The sequence below is a fragment of the Crinia signifera genome, chromosome 2 (assembly GCF_055691185.1).
Source record: "Crinia signifera chromosome 2, ASM5569118v1, whole genome shotgun sequence".
Taxonomy (NCBI): Eukaryota; Metazoa; Chordata; class Amphibia; order Anura; family Myobatrachidae; genus Crinia; species Crinia signifera.
The window spans coordinates 176895759-176908333 of record NC_139218.1 but is presented as its reverse complement, the minus strand read 5'-3'; the positions used below and the strand labels follow the sequence as shown (position 1 = coordinate 176908333).

The following is a 12575-nucleotide window of genomic DNA, read 5'->3' as shown; positions in this document are numbered from 1 at the left end:
TTATTTTTATAGAATTTAAAGGCTCTGGTTTTATTGTTGATAGCTGATCTTACTTCTTTGTCCAACCATGGTGGCTTTTTTTTGTTGAATTTACCTTTAGTTACTTTAGGAATGTATTCAATAGTTAGTGAATCAAGCACCTTTTTTAGAGTATCCCACATTTCCTCTGCATTTTTTCCCTCCATAACCGTTTCCCACCCAATTCCTGTTAGGGCTTCCCTGAATAATTCAAAGTTCGCTTTTCTGAAGTTTAGTATTTTTGCAGATCCTTTTTGATGTAATTTACTGGAGTTGATTTCCAGTGAAACCATATTGTGATCACTATTCCCTAATTGTTCAATTACTTTTGTGTTTGAAACTAAGTCTGTGTTATTTGTTAACACTAAGTCCAAAAGCGCCTCATCACGAGTTGGAGTTTCTACCGTTTGTGTAATAAACTGGTCTTTAAGTAAGCTTAAGAACCCATTGCTTCTTGCTGATTTACCTGTTTCTTTTTCCCAATCAATGTTGGGTAAATTAAAATCCCCCAAAATTAATACCTGACCCTGATTTGATGCTTGTTTGAATTGGTTTAAAAGAAGAGACTCTTCCCTTTCATTTATATTTGGTGGACTATAGCATACCCCTATTATAAATTTGTTTTTTTGGTTTCTTATTATTGTCGGTTATCTCTGCCCACACTGTCTCCGAGTTGTCGTCTTCCAGGTCTATGCTCATATTTTTCTCACATGATGTTAAGTTATTATTTACATATAGGCACACACCCCCGCCCCTTCTATTTTCCCTGTCTTTCCTGTAGAGTGTATATCCCTCCATGTTTAATGCCCAGTCATGCGACTCATTACACCATGTTTCTGTAATACCAATGATGTCGTAGTCATCCCTACTGATCACCGTTTCAAGCTCCCCGATTTTACTCACTAAGCTTCTTGCATTAGCCAGTAAGCATTTTAATTTATGTTTATTTTTAGATATGGCTCTAATATTGTGATTAGTTTCACCCCAGGACCCATTTGAACTCTTTACTAGCTTCCTCTTTCCCCTCTCCCCTTCAATAGACTCTCTACAGGCCTCCCCACCATGCACACTGCCTGCCCTCTCCATAGTTCCGGGAATTCTTCCTCTGTCATTCCCTCCTTCCCGTATACTAAGATCATCTGTACCTAAGAACTGTAATGGGGTAACGTGACTGTTACAACATAACATTTTATTACATGACATTCCTGATGCACCCTGAGAATTACCCCCGATTATACACTTGTTATGTCCCAGGGCTTTGTCTATGTCTCCGTCCCCCCCCCACATCTCCTTCCCCCATATGATTCCTGATCCCAGTCCGGCTTCTCTCCCTGATGGTCCCATAATGTCTTGCTGCCCCCAACCCCCCCCCCTGTCGCCTAGTTTAAAATCTCCTCCAACCCTCTAACCATCCTTCCCCCCAGGACCTGGTACTAACCAGGCAAAACACTGCTTAGCTGCCAAGACTGGACATGATTGGGACTATCCAGTGTGATACAGCTGGAGGTGAAGACTATCAACTATTTTGCCCCCTTATACTTATATCTACAAGTAATCTACTGAAAAAGTTTCCAAACTGTATTGTTGGAGATAAAAAAAATCATGTGTTGGTAATGTAAAAAGACCTACAGGACTTGGTACTAACAGATGGTCTAAAATAAAACTACTCTCCCCAAAGAAAAAGTTATCAATTTGAATAGCTGGATAAAAGAAGCATTTGCTAGTAATGTCAAAATTCCTACCGCACCTGGTGTTCCCATGTGGTCTCCCATCCAAGTACTAACCAGGCAAAACACTGCTTAGCTGCCAAGACTGGACATGATTGGGACTATCCAGTGTGATACGGCTGGAGGTGAAAACTAGCAAATATTTTGCCCCCTTATACTTATATCTACAAGCAATCTACTGAAAAAGTTTCCAAACTGTATTGTTGGAGATAAAAAAAATCATGTGTTGGTAATGTAAAAAGACCTACAGGTCCTGGTACTAACAGATGGTCTAAAATAAAACTACTCTCCCCAAAGAAAAAGTTATCAATTTGAATAGCTGGAGAAAAGAAGCATTTGCTAGTAATGTCAAAATTCTTACCGCACCTGGTGTTCCCATGTGGTCTCCCATCCAAATAATAACCAGGCAAAAACTGCTTAGTTTCCAAGAATAGACCAGATTGGGACTATCCAGTGTGATACAGCTGTAGGCAGTGCTATTTTTCAGCAGGAACCAGCAGGAACTCAATTCCTGAACCTCTAATTAATTATGACCTCATCAGGAACTGAAAAATGTACTTTCCATACGATAAGTGTTATTTTAAAGTCACCTGTGTGTGCCTTTGTTTCTAAATACACTATATACATCTATCTCTTCCTCCCTCTCTCTATTATAAATATATTTTTTTATTTAATTGATCTATCCCCAGACCTGGAGTTCCTGAACCTATTTTTCCAGAAAAATAGTACTGGCTGTAGGTGAAGACTATCAACTTCTTTGCCCCCTTATACTTATATCTACAAGTAATCTACTGAAAAAGTTTCCAAACTGTATTGTTGGAGATAAAAAAAAATCATGTGTTGGTAATGTAAAAAGACCTACAGGACCTGGCACTAGCAGATGGTCTAAAATAAAACTACTTGCCCTAAAGAAAAAGTTATCAATTTGAATAGCTGGAGAAAAGAAGCATTTGCTAGTAATGTCAAAATGCTTACAGCACCTGGTCTCCCATCCAAGTACTAACCAGGAATAACACTGCTTAGCTGCCAAGATTGGACATGATTGGGCCTAGCCAGTGTGGTACAGCTGTAGGAGAAGGCTAACAACGTTTTTGCCCTCTTCTACTTACTGTATATCTACAAGTAATCTACTGAAAATTTTTCCAAACTTTATTGTTGGAGTTAAATAAAATAATGTGTTGGTAATGTAAAAAGACCTACAGGACCTGATACTAGGCGGTGGTCTAAAATAAAACTACTAATCAGACACAGCACTGTTTAGCTGCCAAAAGCAGATGGAATGGGGCCTAAGAAGTGTGGTAAAGATTTTGTTCACGGATATACTGTCTGTTTGACCCCTTCCTTTTCTCTATACTATTAATCCAAAGAAAAAAAATCCAATTTGAATAGCTACAGATAAGAAGCATTTTCCAAGTAATCTACTGAAAAAGTTTCCAAACTGTATTGTTGGAGATAAAAAAAATCATGTGTTGGTAATGTAAAAAGACCTACAGGACCTGGTACTAGCAGATGGTCTAAAATAAAACTACTCTCCCCAAAGAAAAAGTTATCAATTTGAATAGCTGGAGAAAAGAAGCATTTGCTAGTAATGTCAGAATTCCTACAGCACCTGGTGTTCCCACGTGGCCTCCTATCCAAGTACTAACCAGTCCTAACACTGCTTAGCTGTCAAGATTGGGGCTATCCAATGTGATACAGCTGGAGGTGAAAACTACCAACATTTTGCCCCCTTATACTTATATCTACAAGTAATCTACAGAAAATTTTTCCAAACTTTATTGTTGGAGTTAAATAAAATAATGTGTTGGTAATGTAAAAAGACCTACAGGACCTGATAGTAGCCGGTGGTCTCAAATAAAACTACTAACTAGGCAAACTCATGCCAACCATGCAGTATCAAGAAATGTTTCTAAATATATACCATAAGGCTTACTTTTCACCCAAGCGACAACACCTAGCAGGGATGATAGACTCAGCTGCATGCCCTAGATGCCAAGCAGCAGTTGCTGACTTATATCATTATTTCTTTGGATGTCCCTTGATCAGGGCATTCTGGCTGAAGGTAAAAACATTCTCTTTAAATCATTTAGTAAACTATGTACCATTTGGGGATGAATGGGCTATTTTCGGCATGCTCCCAGAAGGACAAAGGGTGGACAAGGGATGTAAAAAGCTGCTTCTAATAATCAGTGCAGTGGCTAGAAAGTCTATATTACAGGCGTGGATTGATACAAGGCCCCCGACCTTACAGATATTCAAAGAAAAGCTGCTCCATGTTTTTACAATGGAGTGGGTGGAGTGCTTAATGGAGAGGGAGAGACGCTCAGAAAAGTTCTTTAATGTTTGGGAAAGTTATATATCTATATTGTCATTATCATTGAGAATGAAAATACATAATTCATTGCAACATACCCAATGGTACTCGCTTCGGGTACTTTCGGGTGACCCTCCGGTGAATATTGTCGACTAATCACGCCCATTGCTGTAGCATAATGGACAATATATACTGTTGTCAGTCTTCTCATTTTATGCAATCAACATATGTGACCCAAATGTATTGACATTGTAATTCTTATCTGTTATATAACACTCATTACTTAAATGTACATCGTATATGCTCTTGTACAATGGTGTTTAATAAAGTTATTTAAAAAAAAAAAAAAAAACTACTAACTAGGCACAGCGCGGTTTAGCTGCCAAAAACAGATGGAACTGGGCCTAAGCAGTGTGGTAAAGATGTTGTTCAAAGATACAGTGTCTGTTTGACCCCTTCCTTTTCTCTATACTATTAATCCAAAGAAAAAAAATTCCAATTTGAATAGCTACAGAAAAGAAGCATTTTCCAGAAATGTCAAAATTACTACTGCACCTGGTGTTCCCATGTGGTCTCCCATCCAAGTACTAACCAGGCAAAACACTGCTTAGCTGCCAAAATTGGACATGATTGGACCTAGCCAGTGTGATACAGCTGTAGTTGAAGTCTAACAACGTTTTTGCCCTCTTCTACTTACTGTATATCTACAAGTAATCTACTGAAAAAAGTTTCCAAACTGTATTGTTGGAGTTAAATAAAATAATGTGTTGGTAATGTAAAGAGACCTACAGGACCTGGTACTAGCTGGTGGTCTCAAGTAAAACTACTAACCACGCACAACACTGTTTAGCTGCCAAAAACAGACGGAATTGGGTCTAAGCAGTGTGGTAAAGATTTTGTTCAAGGATACAGTGTCTGTTTGACCCCTTCCATTTCTCGCTACTATTAATCCAAAAAAAAAATATTCAAATTTGAATAGCTACAAAAAAGAAGCATTTTCCAGAAATGTCAAAATTCCTACTGCACATGGTGTTCCCATGTGGTCTCCCATCCAAGTACTAACCAGGCAAAACACTGCTTAGCTGCCAAGACTGTACATGATTGAGACTATCCAATGGGATACAGCTGGAGGTGAAGACTATCAACTTTTTTGCCCCCTTATACTTATATCTACAAGTAATCTACTGAAAAAGTTTCCAAACTGTATTGTTGGAGATAAAAAAATCATGTGTTGGTAATGTAAAAAGACCTACAGGACCTGGTACTAGCAGATGGTCTAAAATAAAATTACTCTCCCCAAAGAAAAAGTTATCAATTTGAATAGCTGGAGAAAAGAAGCATTTGCTAGTAATGTCAAAATTGCTACAGCACCTGGTGTTCCCACGTGGCCCCCCCATCCAAGTACGAACCAGTCGTAACACTGCTTAGCTGTCAAGATTGGACACGATTGGGGCTATCCAATGTGATACAGCTGGAGGTTAAGACTATCAACATGTTGCCCCCTTATACTTATATCTACATGTAATCTACTGAAAAAGTTTCCAAACTGTATTGTTGGAGATAAAAAAAATCATGTGTTGGTAATGTAAAAAGACCTACAGGACCTGGCACTAGCAGATGGTCTAAAATAAAACTACTTTCCCCAAAGAAAAAGTTATCAATTTGAATAGCTGGAGAAAAGAAGCATTTGCTAGTAATGTCAAAATGCTTACAGCACCTGGTGTTCCCACGTGGTCTGCCACCCCAGTACTAACCAGTCCTAACACTGCTTAGCTGCCAAGATTGGACATGATTGGGCCTAGCCAGTGTGGTACAGCTGTAGGTGAAGACTAACAACGTTTTTGCCCTCTTCTACTTACTGTATATCTACAAGTAATCTACTGAAAAAGTTTCCAAACTGTATTGTTGGAGTTAAATAAAATAATGTGTTGGTAATGTAAAGAGACCTAAAGGACCTGATACTAGCTGGTGGTCTCAAGTAAAACTACTAACCACGCACAACACTGTTTAGCTGCCAAAAACAGATGGAATTGGGCCTAAGCAGTGTGGTAAAGATTTTGTTCAAGGATACAGTGTCTGTTTGACCCCTTCCATTTCTCTCTACTATTAATCCAAAGAAAAAAATTCAAATTTGAATAGCTACAGAAAAGATGCATTTTCCAGAAATGTCAAAATTCCTACTGCACCTGGTGTTCCCATGTGGTCTCCCATTCAAATACTGACCAGACCAAACACTTCTTAGCTGCCAAGACTGGACCTGAATGGGACTATCCAGTGTGATACAGCTGTAGGTGAAGCCTATCAACTTTATGCCCCCTTATACTTATATCTACAAGTAATCTACTGAAAAAGTTTCCAAACTGTATTTTTGGAGATAAAAAAAAATCATGTGTTGGTAATGTAAAAAGACCTACAGGACCTGATTCTAGCCGGTGGTCTTAAATAAAACTACTAATCAGACACAGCACTGTTTAGCTGCCAAAAGCAGATGGAATGGGGCCTAAGAAGTGTGGTAAAGATTTTGTTCATGGATATATTGTCTGTTTGACCCCTTCCTTTTCTCTATACTATTAATCCAAAGAAAAAAAAAATCCAATTTGAATAGCTACAGAGAAGAAGCATTTTCCAGAAATGTCAAAATTCCTACTGCACCTGGTGTTACCATTTGGTCTCCCATCCAAGTACTAACCAGGCCAAACACTGCTTAGCTGCCAAGACGGGACATGATTGGGACTATCCAGTGCGATACAGCTGGAGGTGAAAACTATCAACTATTTTGCCCCCTTATACTTATATCTACAAGTAATCTACTGAAAAAGTTTCCAAACTGTATTGTTGGAAATAAAAAAATCATGTGTTGGTAATGTAAAAAGACCTACAGGACCTGGTACTAACAGATGGTCTAAAATAAAACTACTCTCCCCAAAGAAAAAGTTATCAATTTGAATAGATGGAGAAAAGAAGCATTTGCTAGTAATGTCAAAATGCTTACAGCACCTGGAGTTCCCACGTGGTCTCCCATCCAAGGACTAACCAGGCCTAACACTGCTTAGCTGCCAAAATTGGACATGATTGGACCTAGCCAGTGTGATACAGCTGTAGTTGAAGTCTAACAAAGGTTTTGCCCTCTTCTACTTACTGTATATCTACAAGTAATCTACTGAAAAAAGTTTCCAAACTGTATTGTTGGAGTTAAATAAAATAATGTGTTGGTAATGTAAAGAGACCTACAGGACCTGGTACTAGCTGGTGGTCTCAAGTAAAACTACAAACCACGCACAACACTGTTTAGCTGCCAAAAACAGATGGAATTGGGTCTAAGCAGTGTGGTAAAGATTTTGTTCAAGGATACAGTGTCTGTTTGACCCCTTCCATTTCTCGCTACTATTAATCCCAAAAAAAAATATTCAAATTTGAATAGCTACAGAAAAGAAGCATTTTCCAGAAATTTCAAAATTCCTACTGCACCTGGTGTTCCCATGTGGTCTCCCATCCAAGTACTAACCAGGCAAAACACTGCATAGCTGCCAAGACTGTACATGATAGAGACTATCCAATGGGATACAGCTGTAGGTGAAGACTATTAACTTTTTTGCCCCCTTATACTTATATCTACAAGTAATCTACTGAAAAAGTTTCCAAACTGTATTGTTGGAGATAAAAAAATCATGTGTTGGTAATGTAAAAATACCTACAGGACCTGGTACTAGCAGATGGTCTAAAATAAAATTACTCTCCCCAAAGAAAAAGTTATCAATTTGAATAGCTGGAGAAAAGAAGCATTTGCTAGTAATGTCAAAATTCCTACCGCACCTGGTGTTCCCACGTGGCCCCCCATCCAAGTACGAACCAGTCGTAACACTGCTTAGCTGTCAAGATTGGACACGATTGGGGCTATCCAATGTGATACAGCTGTAGGTGAAGACTATCAACATTTTGCCCCCTTATACTTATATCTACAAGTAATCTACTGAAAAAGTTTCCAAACTGTATTGTTGGAGATAAAAAAAATCATGTGTTGGTAATGTAAAAAGACCTACAGGACCTGGCACTAGCAGATGGTCTAAAATAAAACTACTTTCCCCAAAGAAAAAGTTATCAATTTGAATAGCTGGAGAAAAGAAGCATTTGCTAGTAATGTCAAAATGCTTACAGCACCTGGTGTTCCCACGTGGTCTCCCACCCCAGTACTAACCAGGCCTAACACTGCTTAGCTGCCAAGATTGGACATGATTGGGCCTAGCCAGTGTGGTACAGCTGTAGATGAAAACTAACAACGTTTTTGCCCTCTTCTACTTACTGTATATCTACAAGTAATCTACTGAAAAAGTTTCCAAACTGTATTGTTGGAGTTAAATAAAATAATGTGTTGGTAATGTAAAGAGACCTACAGGACCTGGTACTAGCTGGTGGTCTCAAGTAAAACTACTAACCAGGCACAACACTGTTTAGCTGCCAAAAACAGATGGAATTGGGCCTAAGCAGTGTGGTAAAGATTTTGTTCAAGGATACAGTGTCTGTTTGACCCCTTCCATTTCTCTCTACTATTAATCCAAAGAAAAAAATTCAAATTTGAATAGCTACAGAAAAGAAGCATTTTCCAGAAATGTCAAAATTCCTACTGCACCTGGTGTTCCCATGTGGTCTCCCATTCAAATACTAACCAGACCAAACACTGCTTAGCTGCCAAGACTGGACCTGAATGGGACTATCCAGTGTGATACAGCTGTAGGTGAAGCCTATCAACTTCATGCCCCCTTATACTTATATCTACAAGTAATCTACTGAAAAAGTTTCCAAACTGTATTTTTGGAGATAAAAAAAATCATGTGTTGGTAATGTAAAAAGACCTACAGGACCTGATTCTAGCCGGTGGTCTTAAATAAAACTACTAATCAGACACAGCACTGTTTAGCTGCCAAAAGCAGATGGAATGGGGCCTAAGAAGTGTGGTAAAGATTTTGTTCATGGATATATTGTCTGTTTGACCCCTTCCTTTTCTCTATACTATTAATCCAAAGAAAAAAAAATCCAATTTGAATAGCTACAGAGAAGAAACATTTTCCAGAAATGTCAAAATTCCTACTGCACCTGGTGTTCCCATGTGGTCTCCCATTCAAGTACTAACCAGGCCAAACACTGCTTAGCTGCCAAGACTGGACATGATTGGGACTATCCAGTGTGATACAGCTGGAAGTGAAAACTATCAACTATTTTGCCCCCTTATACTTATATCTACAAGTAATCTACTGAAAAAGTATCCAAACTGTATTGTTGGAGATAAAAAAATCATGTGTTGGTAATGTAAAAAGACCTACAGGACCTGGTACTAACAGATGGTCTAAAATAAAACTACTCTCCCCAAAGAAAAAGTTATCAATTTGAATAGCTGGAGAAAAGAAGCATTTGCTAGTAATGTCAAAATTCCTACCGCACCTGGTGTCCCCATGTGGTCTTCCACCCAAATACTAACCAGGCCAAAAACTGCTTAGCATCCAAGAATAGACCTGATTGGGACTATCCAGTTTGATTCAGCTGCAGGTGAAGACTATCACCTTCTTTGCCCCCTTATACACATATCTACAAGTAATCTACTGAAAAAGTTTCCAAACTGTTTTGTTGGAGATAAAAAAAATCATGTGTTGGTAATGTAAAAAGACCTACAGGACCTGGCACTAGCAGATGGTCTAAAATAAAACTACTTTCCCCAAAGAAAAAGTTATCAATTTGAATAGCTGGAGAAAAGAAGCATTTGCTAGTAATGTCAAAATGCTAAGAGCACCTGGTGTTCCCAAGTGGTCTCCCATCCAAGTTATAACCAGGCCTAACACTGCTTAGCTGCCAAAATTGGACATGATTGGACCTAGCCAGTGTGATACAACTGTAGTTGAAGCCTAACAAAGTTTTTGCCCTCTTCTACTTACTGTATATCTACAAGTAATCTACTGAAAAAGTTTCAAAACTGTATTGTTGGAGATAAAAAAATCATGTGTTGGTAATGTAAAAAGACCTACAGGACCTGATACTAGCCGGTGGTCTTAAATAAAACTACTAATCAGACACAGCACTGTTTAGCTGCCAAAAGCAGATGGAATGGGGCCTAAGAAGTGTGGTAAGGATTTTGTTCATGGATATATTGTCTGTTTGACCCCTTCCTTTTCCCTATACTATTAATCCAAAGAAAAAAAATCCAATTTGAATAGCTACAGAGAAGAAGCATTTTCCAGAAATGTCAAAATTCCTACTGCACCTGGTGTTACCATTTGGTCTCCCATCCAAGTACTAACCAGGCCAAACACTGCTTAACTGCCAAGACTGGACATGATTGGGACTATCCAGTGCGATACAGCTGGAGATGAAAACTATCAACTATTTTGCCCCCTTATACTTATATCTACAAGTAATCTACTGAAAAAGTTTCCAAACTGTATTGTTGGAAATAAAAAAAATCATGTGTTGGTAATGTAAAAAGACCTACAGGACCTGGTACTAACAGATGGTCTAAAATAAAACTACTCTCCCCAAAGAAAAAGTTATCAATTTGAATAGCTGGAGAAAAGAAGCATTTGCTAGTAATGTAAAATTCCTACCGCACCTGGTGTTCCTATGTGGTCTTCCACCCAAATACTAACCAGGCCAAAAACTGCTTAGCTTCCAAGAATAGACCTGATTGGGACTATCCAGTTTGATACAGCTGTAGGTGAAGACTATCAACTTATTTGCCCCCTTATACATATATCTACAAGTAATCTACTGAAAAAGTTTCCAAACTGTTTTGTTGGAGATAAAAAAAATCATGTGTTGGTAATGTAAAAAGACCTACAGGACCTGGGACTAGAAGATGGTCTAAAATAAAACTACGTTCCCCAAAGAAAAAGTTATCAATTTGAATAGCTGGAGAAAAGAAGCATTTGCTAGTAATGTCAAAATGCTTACAGCACCTGGTGTTCCCACGTGGTCTCCCATCCAAGAACTAACCAGGCCTAACACTGCTTAGCTGCCAAAATTGGACATGATTGGACCTAGCAAGTGTGATACATCTGTAGTTGAAGCCTAACAAAGTTTTTGCCCTCTTCTACTTACTGTATATCTACAAGTAATCTACTGAAAAAAGTTTCCAAACTGTATTGTTGGAGTTAAATAAAATAATGTGTTGGTAATGTAAAGAGACCTACAGGACCTGGTACTAGCTGGTGGTCTCAAGTAAAACTACTAACCACGCACAACACTGTTTAGCTGCCAAAAACAGATGGAATTGGGTCTAAGCAGTGTGGTAAAGATTTTGTTCAAGGATACAGTGTCTGTTTGACCCCTTCCATTTCTCGCTACTATTAATCCAAAAAAAAAATATTCAAATTTGAATAGCTACAGAAAAGAAGCATTTTCCAGAAATGTCAAAATTCCTACTGCACCTGGTGTTCCCATGTGGTCTCCCATCCAAGTACTAACCAGGCAAAACACTGCATAGTTGCCTAGACTGTACATGATAGAGACTATCCAATGGGATACAGCTGTAGGTGAAGACTATTAACTTTTTTGCCCCCTTATACTTATATCTACAAGTAATCTACTGAAAAAGTTTCCAAACTGTATTGTTGGAGATAAAAAAATCATGTGTTGGTAATGTAAAAATACCTACAGGACCTGGTACTAGCAGATGGTCTAAAATAAAATTACTCTACCCAAAGAAAAAGTTATCAATTTTAATAGCTGGAGAAAAGAAGCATTTGCTAGTAATGTCAAAATTCCTACAGCACCTGGTGTTCCCACGTGGCCCCCCATCCAAGTACGAACCAGTCATAACACTGCTTAGCTGTCAAGATTGGACACGATTGGGGCTATCCAATGTGATACAGCTGGAGGTTAAGACTATCAACTTTTTGCCCCCTTATACTTATATCTACAAGTAATCTACTGAAAAAGTTTCCAAACTGTATTGTTGGAGATAAAAAAAATCATGTGTTGGTAATGTAAAAAGACCTACAGGACCTGGCACTAGCAGATGGTCTAAAATAAAACTACTTTCCCCAAAGAAAAAGTTATCAATTTGAATAGCTGGAGAAAAGAAGCATTTGCTAGTAATGTCAAAATGCTTAAAGCACCTGGTGTTCCCACGTGGTCTCCCACCCCAGTACTAACCAGGCCTAACACTGCTTAGCTGCCAAGATTGGACATGATTGGGCCTAGCCAGTGTGGTACAGCTGTAGGTAAAAACTAACAACGTTTTTGCCGTCTTCTACTTACTGTATATCTACAAGTAATCTACTGAAAAAGTTTCCAAACTGTATTGTGGGAGTTAAATAAAATAATGTGTTGGTAATGTAAAGAGACCTAAAGGACCTGGTACTAGCTGGTGGTCTCAAGTAAAACTACTAACCAGGCACAACACTGTTTAGCTGCCAAAAACAGATGGAATTGGGCCGAAGCAGTGTGGTAAAGATTTTGTTCAAGGATACAGTGTCTGTTTGACCCCTTCCATTTCTCTCTACTATTAATCCAAAGAAAAAAATTCAAAT

At 38.5% G+C, this 12575-nt stretch overlaps 1 pseudogene; it reads right to left on the bottom strand.

Moving 5' to 3' along the window:
- Nucleotides 1–8205: 8205 nt before the first annotated feature.
- On the bottom strand, nt 8206–8324 carry LOC146061246 (5S ribosomal RNA; annotated as a pseudogene).
- Between the last annotated feature and the right edge of the window lie 4251 nt (nt 8325–12575).